Genomic DNA, 16599 nt, shown 5'->3' with positions numbered 1-16599 from the left:
ATTGGCTGCCATGCACAGCTGCACCAGATTGTGCACTTTCCAGTTTTAGTAAATCTACAGTATCAGGAAGGTATTGGTGTGAATTTGGTTGATAGCTCGGTGATATGGGGAGGGGGTGTAATGTCCTGCGGATTGCTGGTGGCGTCTCTCTGCATTGTTTCCAAGGGCTGATAGCAGACATCTCTGCTGTTCTCTGTCTTCTATGTTCATCAGCTGAACCTTGCTGCCGGAGGCTGTATTATCTCTCCGATCCTCCTCTGCAAGGTGCTTCTACATGTAATAACTTGTGAGTACTCGGGGGGGGGGGGTTTCTCCAGCTTTCCTCCCTCCAGTTTTAGCAGCTTGTTGCCCGATTAGTTCTGCGTTTCCTCTCCAGCTTTCAGACTCCGGGCATCTTCATTTTACTTTGTGTTTTCTTCTTGGATTTATGTCCCTGTTACCATCGTGTGCTTCTATCGGGGCTCAGCCTGTTCTGTTCTTCTATTAACTTTGTGTATCATGTTATTATATTGTTTATACCTTAACTGTATATTCACTCGGCCACAGTCAGTTCACAGGCAGTTAGTACTGATTCACACCAGTCTGATGTAACTTGAGTCGCACAGAATCCCACGACAAGGGATATCACATTATACTCAGTGGTGTCTGTGCATATCAATGTGATTTAGCATAGTGCAATTTTGGAAAAGGTTCCTGCACTACTATGGTGTGATTTACAGTGCGACTTGGCCCCATAGAATGTGGAAAACGCAGCCAAGTCGCATCAACGTTACACTTCATAATTGCTACATACACGGAAAAAATGTTACCTTTTTTTTTATTGGATATGTTTTAGAGAAGAAAATAAAAATGATATACAGTGTGATTCATAAAGAAGTATATAGGTTTGACGCACTATAAAATAAGAACAATGTAAGATATGTAATGCTACCTGTAACAGAATTGTAGGGGAATGTGTCAAGTTTTTTTTTTTAGAGATAGTCACAGATGTTCTTTGTGTGAACCCTTAGGCCCCTTTCACACGGGCGCCCCCCAATCAGGCGGAACTGATCAGATGCTCCATTTACTTCTATGCAGTGGCAGATGTCCGCTGACATCCGCCGATATCTGATCTTGTCTGTGAAATTCAGATGGATGGAAACCCTATTTACCATCCGTCTGGAGGACCATACCCATTGTACCCTACCCATTCACCTAACAAAAAGTGTCAAAAATAAAAACAGTACACAGGTTTTTGACAAAGTAATTTATTAAAGCAGCTCCGGCATCTCTTCTCCTTCTGATCTCTTCTTCCTCTGGTGATGTCTTCTTTTGCTGCCGGTTCTCCTTTCTCTCCGCTGTTTTCTCCCTCTGCTGGGTCTTCTCTCTCCGCTGTCTTCTCCCTCTGCCTGGTCTCCTCCCTCCATTGTCTTCTCCCTCTGCCGGGTCTCCTCTCTCCGGTGTCTTCTCCCTCTGCCGGGTCTCCTCTCTCCGCTGTCTTCTCCCTCTGCCGGGTCTCCTCTCTCTGCTGTCTTTTCCCTCTGCCGGGTCTCCTCTCTCCGGTGTCTTCTCCCTCTGCCGGGTATCCTCTCTCCGCTGTCTTCTCCCTCTGCCGGGTCTCCTCTCTCCGCTGTCTTTTCCCTCTGCCGGGTCTCCTCTCTCCGCTGTCTTTTCCCTCTGCCGGGTCTCCTCTCTCCGCGGTCTTCTCTCTCTGCCGGGTCTCCTCTCTCCGCTGTCTTCTCCCTCTGCCGGGTCTCCTCTCTCCGCTGTCTTTTCCCTCTGCCGGGTCTCCTCTCTCCGCTGTCTTCTCCCTCTGCCGGGTCTCCTCTCTCCGCTGTCTTTTCCCTCTGCCGGGTCTCCTCTCTCCGCTGTCTTCTCCCTCTGCCGGGTCTCCTCTCTCCGCTGTCTTCTCCCTCTGCCGGGTCTCCTCTCTCCGCTGTCTTCTCCCTCTGCCGGGTCTCCTCTCTCCGCTGTCTTCTCCCTCTGTTCTTCCTAGGATGTTTTCTTAACGCTCTCTCCCGCTGTAATGCTGGGTCCGCCGTGTGCCATTACTTATATAGCTTATTTATATTTTTTATATTACTTATTATAGCTAGCGGCTATAATCACAAGAGAATCCATCAGGCTGATGGTACCCAAGTTGATCGATCGTTCAACTTCGTACATTCAGGCTGCTCATTAACGGTTCGAAACTCGGACAGTTCCTGCTGAAGCGGCCAAGATTCAAACCTTGTATTGCCGGCCCACCTCCAAATATCTAGGCCACCCCACTGCATGCAGTGCCCTTGATGGGCCGTCATGGCTGCTATATGGGCAGAGTCCAGGGGGTGGTCAGGATATTTGGAGTTTGTACACCTTTTTGTTTTTTGCAAAAAGTTGGACTTGCCATTTCACTTCCAGGCTGTGAAGGAGCTGTGTTGGATATGTTTTCATATTGCAGCGATCTCTGAAATTACAGTCATTAAATAAGAATAATCATCATGTGATTTACAGATGAGGACGCACTTTCGCTAAGTTTGGGGAAGTTTCCATAGCTGTTAATCAGTGGCTTTGTCTCGTTTGTCTTATTTCAGTGTCACACCATCACAAGGGAGAGATGGAGGAGGCAGCACAAAGATAGCACAGTCTTAGGGGACACATAAAGTGATTAAAGGGATGAACATTGTTTTCATCTGTATTCGGCTCGTCCTTCATGGAGACATCTTGATTGTTGTGTGGGTATGAGAAAACCTTGGCATTATAATATTACCACATCTCTATTATAGTGGGGCATTGCTTAACCACTTCAATACCGGGCACTTAAACACCTTCCTGCCCAGACCAATTTTGAGCTTTCAGCGATGTCGCATTTTGAATGACAATTGCGCGGTCATGCTACACTGTACCCAAATGAAATTTTTATCACTTTTTTCCCACAAATAGAGCTTTCTTTTGGTGGTATTTGATCACCTCTACAGTTTTTATTTTTTGCTAAACAAATAAAAAAAGACCAAAAATTTTGAAAAAAAATATTTTTTTTTGTTTTTCAGTTTTAAAACTTTGTAAATAAGTACGTTTTCTCCTTCACTGATGGGGCTGCACTGCGGGCACTGATAAGGCGGCACTGATGAGCTGGCACCAATGAAGTGGCACTGATGAGATGACATTGATGGGCACTGATATGTGGCACTGATAGGCGGCACTGATAGGTGGCACTGATGGGTGACAAGGACACTGATAGGTGGCACAAATTGGCACTGATAGCTGGCACAGATTGGCATGGATAGGCGGCACAGATGGGCATGGCTGGGCACTGATAGTTGGCATGGATAGGCGGCACAGATGGGCATGGATGGGCACTGATAGTTGGCACGGATGGGCACTGATCTAGGGTGGCATACCTGGTGCTGGGTATCCCTGGTGGTCTGGTGGTGTCCCTGGTGGTCCAGTGTGGGCATCCTTGGGGAGGCTGTGCTGATAATCGATCAGCACAAACCCCCCCTGTCAGAGGAGCAGCCGATAGGCTCTCCTCTACTCGCGACTCACAGACGCGAGTAAGGAAAAGCCGGCTCTTCCTATTTACACTGTGATCAGCCGTGAATGGACATGGCTGATCTCGTCGGAGACTCTTTACTGAGATCGTAGTTGAGGGATGTCAGTCTGACACCCCGCAACAACAATCGCTGCGATGCGCGCCCCGGGTGCGCGCAGCGGCTCAAAATCCTGAGGACGCCCTATGACGTCCGGTCAGGATTTTGCAACCACTTTGCAGCTGTCATTTGACAATTGGCGGGCGGCAAGTGGTTAAGGAAGAAAAACAAGGCAGTCAATGAACTGCTAACCCTAACAAGGAAACCTTGCAACAGTCAGAAAGCCTATTTACTGAAATGGAGTTCTATGTAATTAAGTGTTTGTTCACACCATAACGGGCATCTGAGCACGTTTAGGGCACCACTTTAATTTCAGTGGATGGCCAAACATGTGAGAACCTGCAAAACGTAGTGCAGACACAATTTTTACACTCATGCTGCACCAAGCCGCATGGTTCGTTTTGTAAGATGCATGGGGGCACCATTAGGAATTAATGGCACCCACACACATTTGCAGAAGGCAGTGTGTTTTCAAGTGGTGTGGAAAAAAACATACAATTTCATGCATGTTCCTGCACCATACCTGGTGTGAACAAGACCTCAAAGTTTTTCACACTAATGCCGGCCATACACGGTTCGAATTTCGAAAGAATTTTCTTTCGAAAATCGTATCTAAGAATTTTCGTATGAATTTCGCACCATTAGTGGGCTGCAGCAACAGCCGATTTTCGTGCGGAAATAAAATTTGAGGAATCGGACATGTTGGAAATTTTTAGAAAAACGAACGATTTTCTAATCAATGATGGGAGAATCGTGCGAGAAACGTAATAAGAAAAGAAAATGTACGGAGATAAAAGAAAATGTACGGAGATAAAAGAAAATGTACGGAGAGAAAAGAAGATTCCCAGCCAAGAAAATTATTTTCTGTAGCAACATATGGTGAAATTGAAGGCTTGGTCGGCCGAATTTCAAAAATCAATGGTGGCATCATCGGATCACAAAAGAAACAAATTTTCTGATTTTGAAAAGAAAATTCGTTCGAAATTCGACCGTGTATGGCCTGCATAACTCTAGGGAGGACTTCAACATCTTATTACATGACTCTGTGCTACTGATGGCTCTCATGCTACAGCATGTTTGGACTCGGAGAGAAGGTGTCGCTGGGACCAGGGAGCACAATGACTTTCATGATGTCCGTTCAAAAGATTAAAGCAGAACTGAACACGCTCAGTCAACATTTACTATTTGTAATCCTTATACTGCTAGCATTAGTAAATAGATAGGAGCGTATATTATTATATTTGCTTGTTTTAACTTGTAACAACCTAAGTTGCCCCGTGCATTATCAAGCATTATATTTGGAGTAGAGTCTATGACTTGAGGACCAACTTCTATTATGCTATTGCTGCATAATTCCTAAATTGAGCCCTGGTGTGTGTGTATGTGTGTGTGTATGTATATGTATATGTATATGTATATATATATATATATATATATATATATATATATATATATATATATATATATATATATATATATATATATATATAGTCTTGAAAAAGTATTCACACCCCTTGAAACTTTCCACATTTTGCAACCAAAAACTTAAATATATTTTAATGGGATTTTATATAGTAGAAGGGAAATGAGAAATGCTTTTCAATTTTTTTTTTGCAAATACATATCTGAAAGTGTGGTGTACATTTGTATTCAGCCCCCTTTACTCTGATACCCCTAACTAAAATCTAGTTAAACCAATTGCCTTCAGAAGTCGCCTAATTAGTAGAGTCCACCTGTGTGTAATACAGTTGTTCTGTGAAGCCCTCTTTTGTTAGAGAACTTTAGTGAACAAACAGCATCATGAAGGCCAAGGCACACACCAGACAGGTCAGGGATAAAGTTGTGGAGAAATTTAAAGCAGTGTAGAAAAAGAAATCTCAAGCTTTGAACATCTCACAGAGCACTGTTCAATCCATCATCCGAAAATGAAGAGTATAAATGCAAACCTACCAGGACATGGGCATCTACTTAAACTGACAGGCTGGGCAAGGAGAGCATTAATAAGAAGCAGCCAAGAGGCCCATGGTAACTTTGGAGGAGCTTCAGAGATCCACAGCTCAGGTGGGAGAATTTGTGCACATGACCACTATTAGTCGCGCACGCCACAAATCTGGCCTTTTTGGAAGAGTGACAAGAAGAAACCCATTGCTGAAAGAAAGCCATAAGAAGTCTTGTTTTCCATTTGTGAGAAGCCATGTGGGGGACACACCAAACATGTGGAAGAAGGTGCTTTGAGCTTTTTGGCCTAAAAAGCTATGTGTGGTAGAAAACGAACACTACAAATCACCCTGAACACACCATCCCCACCGTGAAACATGGTGATGGCAGCATCATGTTGTGGGGATGCATTTCTTCAGCAGGGACAGGGAAGCTGGTCATAGATGATGGGAAGATGGATGGAGCCAAATACAGGGCAATCTTAGAAGAAAACCTGTTAGTCTGCAAAAGATTTGAGACTGGGGTGGAGGTTCACCTTCCAGTAGGACAATGACCCTAAACACACAGCACAGAGCTACAATGGAATGGTTTCGATCAAAGCATATTCATGTATTAGAATGGCCCAGTCAAAGTCTAGACCTGAATCCAATTGAGAATCCATTCAGCAAGACCTGAAAATTGCTCTCCATCCAATCTGACAGATCTTGAGCTATTTTGCAATGAAGAATGGGCAAAAATGTCCCTCTCTAGCTGTGCAAAGCTGCCTGGTAGAGACATCCCCAAAAAGACTTGCAGCTTTAATCGCAGCGAAAGGTGGTTCTACAAAATATTGATTCAGATGGGCTGAATACAAATGCACCCCACACTTTTCAGATATTTATTTGTAAAAAAAAAATTGAAAACCATTTCTCATTTTTCTTCTATTTCACAATTATGTGCCACTTTATGTGGGTATATGAAGCCCCAATAAAATACAAGTAACATGACAGAATGTGAAAATTTTGGGGTGTGAATACTTTTTCAAGGCATTGTATGTATATGTAGTTATTAGAGTTTCATTAGTTCTGAGACAGCCATTCTCAACCTCAGCTAAGATTCTGTAGAACCCAAGGGTTCCTCTAGAGCAGGCGTGCCCAACCTTTTGAAAAGCGAGGGCCACTTTAGTAAATTGATAACTGGTTGCGGGCCACAATGAGCGGAGCTGGAGGATGTTAGATCCATGTCCACGGACACAGTCCACTCTACTCTATGGGCCCTCTGATCCAATCTGATTCGCCCAGACAGAAGGGGCAGATCCCTTTTTACTTTTTTAAGGTAGGCGGGTGTAAACAGACACAAGTCCGTTTTTACATCTGCTGCTCCATAGAGGTGAATAGTAAGTCCGATTTGGGTCGGACCAATCATGTGAAAGGGGCCTACGGCTGCTTTCACACTGATGCACTGCAATTTGCCCAAACCTCGGGTGCAGCGCAGTGAACCTGTGGATTTTCTGTAGGTTAACTGCACTTTGCCGTAAACTTCTATTATATCCTGCAGGGGTGGTGCACTTTCTGAAGGTGCAACAAACCCGCAGGTAATAACAGACATCTATGGCTCAATGCAGGTAACCCGCAGGTGATCAGTTTGAAAGCAGCCCAGTAATCACTGCAAAACAGATATATCCATATATACTGTGAATTTAGTAGTAAACTTACCTTTAATAACCATCTTCCATTCTGGTATCGCTGGCTGTTGCTGTCCCAGGCAGAGTGCATTTGGTATCACTCTGCCTGTGACAGTATCGGGCGCTATACAGGAAGCATTGGCTTATGTGGCTCTGCTCCACAGCCACTTGCTTCCACTACCAGTGGCTTCATTCACAAAACTGCTGCTCTGGGATGACAGGTCGGCAAACCGTGATCTGGGCTTGCCAACCTGCCATCTTAGAGCAGGAGGTCGAGGGCCACCTCAGAGGGCTCCGTGGGCCACATGTGGCCCCCCGGGCCACTGGTTGGGCACCCCTGTTCTAGAGCTTGCCAAGGATTTTTTGAACTGTGACTGGTTGACCTTCCCAACTGATGGTGCCTGCATGGTTCTGAGTCCAATGCCGTTCAGCAGAGCCAGTGGAATGATCTTTTTAGTTGCCTGTAAGGGTGGCGTTGTGGCCACCTCTGTAAGGGTGGTGATATTTCCAATGACGACCAATGTAAGTGGTCTTGTAAGAATCTTCTTTCTGGTAAATGTATTTGTAGGAGTTTTAGGAGACCTGAATTTAATTTCACGAGTTCCTGCGGTAAAAAAATGTTTTGAAAGGCTGCTCTAATATATATTTTATAAACCTAAACCAGAACTCCAGAATTTGTCAGTTTAAATAATTTGTTTGGTCCAACTTGGACCAAAAATGATAGGCATGCCAGAATGTACTGGCTGCTGCTTACTCTGTAAATAATGTAGTAGCATTTGCAATCAATTGTAATCAGTGCTGTATTCCAGACAACAGTACGAGACCTTTCCCCTCTGATGTCAGATATAAAGTGAGTCAGTCTTAGCACATCTCCGCCATTCGGGAGGAGTCTTATATTTTTTTTAGTGAATGCAAGGCTGAGGTGGAGAGGCAGGTAGATGACGTCCTGATCCTCAGCTTGGCCAATCAAAGGGGGCCTTGTAATCACTGAAAAAAATACAAAGCTTCTTCTGAGTGGCGGAATTGTGCTAAGACCGGCTCTCTTTATGTCTGGCATCAGTGCCTTGTACTTCTGCTGGAACACAAGTCAATATATTAGAGACTACGCAGCAGCCGGCCCAGTCTGGCATGCAAGTCATTTGTTTGGTCCAAGTTGGTCTAAACCGGGGGTGGGTCAGCAACATGTAGATCATGATCCACCAGTAGATCACGGTCTGGGCTTGCTGACCCCCCCCCCCCCCCCCATCCCAGAGCATCAAACAGAGTGCAATGCAGAGGGACTACTTGTAAAATTTGACCTGTTGTAGAGAGCAAGAGCTGCATAAGTCAATGCCTCCTCTGTAGTGCTGACTCCTGTCCCATGCAGAGTTATACCAACTTTACTTCACCTCTTATCCCGGCTAGCGGTCTCCAGAGTAGTAGCAACAGGAGGAAGAGAACTTCTGAATCAATACACTGGGTATAATTGTATAAATCTGCTGTTCTCCAGTTTACCCACACTGTGGGTGCAGGGCTGAGGGTCTGCAGTATTCCTATGGGTTTACTGTGATGTGTTGCCTCCTCGCCACCTGATTTAAACCCATGATTGCCGTACAATGCATACGATTGTAACAGGGTAGTACTGCAATTAGAGGTTTAAATTTAGTTTGAGGAGGTGGCACTGTGCCCGGTGATCTTTTACTTCTCCCATGTTGCTCAGGTAGGTCTCCACCTCTTTAAGTCTTTAAGTCTACCTTTGGTCTAAACATATGATTTAAAGTGATTGTTAGGGCCGGTTCACACAGCGATGCGCGGCGAGGCGTCTCCGACTTGCCTCGCCGCGACCTGCACGGACCTCAGCGGCGACTTGCAGAGGACTTCTGCATAGAAGTCAATGCAAGTCGCCCCCGAAGTCGCCCCGAAGTAGTACAGGAACCTTTTTTCTGAGTCGGAGCGACTCGAGTCGCTCCTCTCAGAACGGTTCCATAGCACTGAATGGGGGCGACTTGCGGGAGCGAGGCGAGCCGTGTCGCCTCGCCTCGCGTCGCAGTGTGAACCGGCCCTAAAGGTTTGTGTTTTTTTTTTCTTCTTTTAAATAACAAACATGTTATACTTGCCTCCACTGTGCAGTTCGTTTTGCACAGAGTGGCCCCCAAACACCGACTTCTGGGGTCCCTCGGCGGCTCTCGAGGCTCCTCCTCTTATCAGATACACCCTAGGAGAAGTGATCTCCCGGAGGGTTACCTTGTGGGCACGTTCCTGAGTCCAGCATTTGCGTCCATAGACATAAAGGCTGCACTCGGCCCTGCCCCCCGGCGCCCACGTCATTGGATTTTATTGACAGTAGCGGGAGCCAATGGCTGCGCGGCTATCAATCTATTCAATCAAGAGCCGACCCTGGGCAAAGGAAGAGCGCATCTCCGCCAGGTGAAATTCCAGGGCTCGGGTAAGTAGAACAGGGGGCTGGGAGGCCGGTGACTGCCTTTTCACCTTAATGTATAGAATGCATTAAGGTGAAAAAACACAAGGGTTTACAACCTCTTTAATCTAGAAATTACCTAGAAATAATTACATTTTCAATCCTTCAGAACAACATGAGAAAATTATGTTTGCTCAGACACAGAGGAACAATTTGATTTATGTATGCCATGGTATTTTTTGCTGGTGTGGTTGCCCTTTTTAAAGTTAATTTGAGTCACTGATGCTGAACAGAATGAAGGTATATCGGTATAAGTCACAATTTTTCATATTTAGCTGTTTAATATAGTTTTAAAGTCTACCTGTCATGCAACACTGAATGGTACAAAGGTCCATTATGACAAAATACTTGGAAATTGGTTCAGTAGGCAATTAATATGTGAAATGATAGTGTCCACTATATCCATAATTTATTTTTATTTTTTAATACACATTTCTCTACATGTAAATGCAGACCAAGCTGTCCAGCTCAAGTGGCAGGATAGAACTTGACGCAAATTGTAAAGCTGATAAAAATATTGATTCTTTTAAGATCTGCCCCAGTCCTGAATAGGCAAGTATGCTGCCCTGGTGAACCCAACCACAATTTCATAATCATCAGCTTATGAGTTCCCCAGGCATCCTTTGGGATTAAAGGAAGGAAGTAACTTTTAATATGGAATCCCCAGCATGTCTTTTCTAAGCTCATCTACTATTAGTACTGAAGAGCACATACTAGCTTTATGCAAAGTCAGGGTACAGGCAGAACTCCTATCTAGCATGGGCTGCCTGTGCCTCCATGGCCTAGCTTCGTAACATTGCAGCTCCGCTACCCAATGTTCTAAGTTCACCAATCTGAGTGCAACCATTGATGTCCCCTCTCCTCACCTGCTGACATTCACAGGGTCAGGAGGTCCTGCTTATGGTGGATGGAGTTAACAAGGTTGCACACTTGGTTCATGGGGTCCTTCACATCAAAAAGGGAAGGCAGAAGCCTGGGTCTACAGGTTTGCACCTCACGCATCTCCTCCTTGTTAAAAGGGATGCACAGATGGCACTGTCTGTTGGGGATGCATGCAGTGTCTCCTGCTCTGTTACTGGAGTAATCCTGCATGAACAGAAACCCAGGCCTGCCTTCCTGAGTGGCCCCAGAAGCTGTGATGCCTTCTGGATGTATGCATGAATACCCGTGATCTTCTCCTGAGATCATGGGGCATCGGCACCAGATATGGGGGGGGAAGGGGGGTTGCTTGGTGTTATGCTGCAAGCGTTTGTCACAATTGTTTGTGCTATATTACTATTTCGTCATATTTATACAAAGGTTGAGATTGCTTCAATATATAGTTATGTTTCAGTATGGTATATGGCAGGGGTAGGGCTCTTTTGATGGCTGCATCTGGCTCTCACCTCTCAATCCGCGGATCGCGTGGTATACCGTTCCGCGGATTGAGCCCATAGGAAAGGCCGCAGCTTCGGCCTAGCTCCGGAGCTGCGGCCATCTTGGTACACCTGGCGACGGCCAAGGTGAGCGGCGCACTGATGTCATCATTACCCGCCTCAACTGCTCGTGGATCTGCCTGCCTGTGTAGTGGTAAGCAAGCAGACAGTCGTAGGGGAGATGTGGATATTACAGTGGGGGAGATGATGTGGATATTACAGTTATAACTGAAATTAGTCGATTAAAACAAATTTTTTATTTTTTTTCAAATCGATTAAACATATATGGCTCTCGCGGAATTACATTTTAAAATATGTGGCGTTCATGGCTCTCTCAGCCAAAAAAGTTCCCTACCCCTGGTATATGGTGACGTTTACCAAGGGGACCTTCTCATATAGACTGTATAGAGCCTCATGATTTCTAATAACGGTACACAGGGCCACCTTGTTGGCTAAGGGTGACAAGCCAAGCCCATTATGTAGGATGGTGTTGTAAGGGAAGGTTTTTTATGTATTTTATGACTTACCAGCAATGATGTGTAGAAAGCGAAGGGGGTAAATGCATAGAATGGATGAATTTTTGGATCTTTTCTACATCTCATTGTTGATTACTTTTTGTTTTTTTTTCAGTGGAGTTTCTGATTTAGTCAGGTCATGGTATAGCTAGTAGTAGTAGTTGGTCACATTCAACTGGGGCTGTTTCTGTCATTTCGAAGGTTTTTTCAATGCTTATGTCGTAACTTTCAGTTCAAATGAGTGTTAAGAACAGCCACTTGTATGAGCAGTAAATCATCTTCAGCATCGCAGAACAAGTCCAGTTGGATGTGGCTTATTACTGCTAAGTATAGTGCTGGTGGTTGTCCCTCGGAAATTCCAGTGGCAATTTTTAAAGGGTTACAGTTTAGATATAAAACTGCTTTGTAGTGTTCTGTAGATAAACCGTTGCTCTGAAGCAGTTTTGTAGAGGAAGTACGTGCTGTACTTGGGTCTTGCAATAATACCCAGGTTTAATGAATGTATATTTGAAACGTATGTATGCCTTCTCTCACCATGCCTGCCACTGTACTGCTTGGCTGTTACCTTGGAAACACAGCAAAGAAAGTGTTAGTTGCGATGGGCTAAGCCAGCCTTTCTCAAGGTTTTTAACACTGAGGAACCCTTGAAATCCCTTTTATAGCCTAAGGGAACCCTTGCCGATAATTTAGTAAAACATGATTAACCACTTCAGCCCTGGAAGATTTGGCTGCTGAAAGACCAGGCCATTTTTTGCGATTCGGCACTACATCGTTTTAACTGACAATGGGACGGTTGCGTGATGCTGCACCCAACCACAATTGATGTCCCCCCCCCACAAATAGAAGTTTCTTTTAGTGGTATTTGATCGTATTTGTAGTTTTTATTTTTGCGCTATAAACAAAAAAAGAGCAAACATTTTGAAAAAAAAGCACTATTTTGTACTTTTTGCTATACTAAATATCCCCCCCCCCCCTTTTTTTTTTTAAAAAAGCTATTTTTTTCTCAATTTAGGCTGAAATGTATTCTTCTACATATAAATATGTAGAATACAGTATAAAAAAAAAATGCAAGAAGTGTATATTGATTGGTTTGTGCAAAATTTATAGCATCTACAAAATAGGGGATAGATTTTTAACATTTTTATTATTATTTTTTTTTTACTAGTATTGGTGGCAATCTGCGATTTTTATCTGAACTACAACATTATGGCAGACACGTCGGACACTTTTGACACATTTTTGCGACCATTGGCATTTATACAGCGATGCCTGCAACTGAAAGTCAAGGACATCTTGGGCTGGAAGTGGTTAAACAAAGGGCCAGTTTACTGTCCTTCAGACTTTTGGAGGGCCGGATGTTGGTGTCATTAGTAGTAAGAGCAATACTAGTCCATCAGTGGTGTCAGTGGAAGGAATAGTACCCCATCATTGTGGTCAGCAGGAAGAATAGTGCCCCATCATTGGCTACCGTAGAAAGAATAGTGCCCCATACTGTATGCTATCTGTGCATTTAGCCGTTTCCCTTAAGTACAGTTTTAAGTTTGCTCAAAGCTGGCCCTTCAGTTATAGGTGGCAAACAGTTTGACCACTAGTTTCTCTTTCAGGGGCTTCTATGACAAGATCTACCCAACTTAGCTAAGCATTCGAGGTCTTGCTACTGTTTTCTGTTCTTTGTAATAAAAGATACATTATTTATTAGACTATTCAGCAGTGAGAATGGGACCACCTGATGGTGGCTTGGGAAGAAACGGAGTTGGAAATATTCTCAGACTTTATCATTGGTTTAAAACCACAATTTTATTTTTGAGTTAATGTAGCCTTTTTAAAAAAATGTATTACTAATGCCACAAAGTATATTTTTATTACTAATGTCACAAAGTATATTTTTATTACTAATGTAGCAAAGTATTCCTGGTTTGAAATTCCATAATTTATTTCATTTTCTTTCTAGGTTCAGATCAAGAATATCTGATGATTCCTTGTAGTCATTCCATACCTAGCACACATCAGCTTTACTGTGAAGAGACTCAGGTAAGGAGTCTATTATATTCTTTATTGGGTCTTTGCTATGGTGGAGAGGGGTTGGGTTTGCGTTAAAGTGAAGCTTTGTCCTGGACTATGCATAATTGTGTATTTACATATTCTAAACAGGCAGTAAAGGTACTTTAAAGGGCACTTTAAAGTAGAATTATAGGCAAAAAGTTTTTTCATTTTTGATTGAGTAGGGGAGGGTTATAACCCCTATAAGATTTACATTTGCCACCTTTGTGAAGGTTTCCCTTCATTTGCTGCCCCATAGCTAAAACACAGAAGGGAGAGGAAATCTCTGCAAATTAATGAAACTAGTGTTGCCATTGGAAGATTTCCCCTCTTACTTTTCTGGGGACAACCCAAAATTTTGGGTTTTCTTTTACTTATGGTGACACAGCAAAAACAACAAAAACAAACAAACTGATAGGTCTTCTAATCCATCACAAACTAAAAAAAAAAGTTTTGACTTTAGTTCTACTTTCAACTCCTCAGTACACTCTGTATCTATAAGCATTTTGGAGAAATTCAATGTAAAAGTTCACTGAAATTGTAGCTATTTTTTTATTACAAAAGATTCCTGGCAGGCTGCCAGCTCTCTAATGTAACACACAGCAGCTGTCTCAAAGGCCCCAGTGACATTTGCTTGTTCTGGAATGAGCAAAAAACCCACATGCGGTGCCACTAATTGCCAATGGCACTCCAAACATAGCTAGCAAACAAGCAACAAACGCTGAAACATGTGGTAAAAAAACAAGCAACAAATGCTGAAACGTGTGGTAAAAAAACAAGCAACAAACGCTGAAACGTGTGGTAAAAAAACAAGCAACAAATGCTGAAACGTGTGGTAAAAAAAAAAAACTTGCAAAGCTCAATGCCCAAAATGGTGCTGGAGATTCTTTAGGAGTGTTTGTCATGCATTCAGGTGAATGGGCTGCCCTGTGCGTGTCTCAGAGAAACGTGCAAAAAAACATGTTTGCACAGCGTGAAGATGGAAGGCTTCACTCACATGGCTGTAGTGTGAAGAGCCTACACAATTACTCTGCCAGGACCAGCAGCCACATGCAGCTGCCCATAGAAATGCACTAGAAGATGGGACTTACGTGGTTGTGCGGCTGTGGTTTGCGTAAAGCATGTGCACATATGTATGTACTGAATGCACAATATCTGTGTTTGAAGTATACCCTATGAATGGCCATGTGCAGGAAGCCTGTGGCTCGGCGGTTCACAATTGTGTATTTGCATTTTCATGTGTGTTTTAGCTCAATTTTGTTGTGTGTTTTTCATGTGTTTTAGTGCCTGCGTTTTTATGCATTTTTCTTTTGGCCAATGAAGGCGAAGTAACGTATTGGCTGCAAGGGGGTGGGAGCTTGTTGTCATGTGCCAAAACACACAGAAATGCATGTTTTATGTGTGTTTATATACTCTTGTCAAAGTCTCTGGGGCCAATAGAAGCATTCCCCCTCCCCCCCCTTTTTTTGCAGTGCCACTGCATCACAAAGCATAGGTGTGAACAGGTCTCAGAAAATAATGTTATTCTTTTTATGCTTTGTTGCACGATGGCCAAAGTGCTTCAAATCGCACAGGTGTGAATGTGGCCTAAGCGCTTGGAAACCAACTGAAACCTGACTTAAAATGGTTGTAAACCCTTACAAACCACTTTGACCTACATATAAGCTTAGAGCAAGGCTTACTTGTAGGGCCCAGAAATATCTCCTTAACCTACACGACAGCGGCGTGCAGGCGCACTGAGCATGGTGCTGCTAACGGCGATATGCCGTTATTGGCGGCTCACGTGCGCATGTGCGGGAGTGACGTCATCTCCGGCGCTGTGAGTGGCTAGGGTAGCGATACCTGGAAGAAGATGGACGCTTTGTGCTACATGGGACAGTGGTGACATCGCTGGCTCCTGTGTCGGGTAAGTGACACATAATGGGTTACTATGTGATGCATAGTAGCCCATTATGCCTTACCTTTGCAGGGAGACACAGAGGAAGTAAACCCATCAGGGTTTAATTGCTCTGTAAGCCCATCAGGGTTTAATTCCTCTGTAAACCCATCAGGGTTTAATTCCTCTGTAAGTCTGGTATACACCCGCTGGGTTGAACTAAATAAAAACCTCCTCAGCTCCGGTCGAAGCGGCTGTACTAACGACCCGATGTTAGTACAGTGATCTCCCCCGCTAAACTGTTGTGTTCTGACAGGGGGACAGCGCCCCACCACAACAATCCGATCAGCGCTTTCAAGCATTGGCTGAGAGCACTGATCGGGAGCCGGTTGGCTGCTGGTTTTCCAGCATGCTCATCCGACAGAAGCTGGCCAAGCAGCTGAAATACGCACGGGCCAAATAATTTTTTATTGAACCGGCCGATGTCTCACGGCATTCACCGCGTATGCACTAGGCATTAGAGTCTTTATTGTGATCTTTCAGGATGAAAAATGTAACTTTAACCACTTAACCCCCGGAAGATTTGGCTGCTCAATGACCGGGCCATTTTTTGCGATTCGGCACTGCGTCGCTTTAACTGCCAATTGCGTGGTCGTGTGATGCTGTACCCAAACAAAATTGAAGTCCTCTTTTTTTCCCACAAATAGAGCTTTCTTTTGGTGGTAGTTGATCGCCTCTCCTTTTTTTTTTTTTGCGCTATAAACAAAAGAAGAGCTACAATTTTGAAAAAAAAAACACTATCTTTTTTACTTTTTGCTATAATAAATATCCCACATTTTGTTTTGTAAAAAAAAAATGTTTTCCTCAGTTTAGGCCAATATGTATTCTTCTACACATTTTTGGTAAAAAAAATCGCAATAAGCGTATATTGACCGGTTTGCGCAAAAGTTATAGCGTCTACAAAATAGGAGATAGAGTTATGACATTTTATTATTATTATTTTTTTTTTTACTAGTAATGGCAGCGATTTGCAATTTTTATCGGGACTGTGACATTATGGTGGACGCATCAGGCACTTTTGACACA

At 43.7% G+C, this 16599-nt stretch overlaps 1 protein-coding gene across 3 annotated transcripts in view; it reads left to right on the top strand.

Moving 5' to 3' along the window:
- MPP7 (MAGUK p55 scaffold protein 7) overlaps positions 1–16599 on the top strand; it is a 682552-nt gene that overhangs the window by 164575 nt on the left and 501378 nt on the right. For all 3 annotated transcript variants that reach the window (XM_077491041.1, XM_077491039.1, XM_077491040.1), the window contains one exon: positions 13549–13628. The gene's annotated coding sequence lies outside the window, so the exon portion shown is untranslated. The remainder of the gene's footprint in view (positions 1–13548; positions 13629–16599) is intronic.

Source organism: Lithobates pipiens, unplaced genomic scaffold (assembly GCF_037356315.1).
Source record: "Lithobates pipiens isolate NorthernLeopardFrog02 unplaced genomic scaffold, aLitPip1_a1.2 Scaffold_19, whole genome shotgun sequence".
Lineage (NCBI taxonomy): Eukaryota > Metazoa > Chordata > Amphibia > Anura > Ranidae > Lithobates > Lithobates pipiens.
Note: the sequence above shows the minus strand (reverse complement) of the source record. Positions and strands in the feature narration are given on the sequence as shown.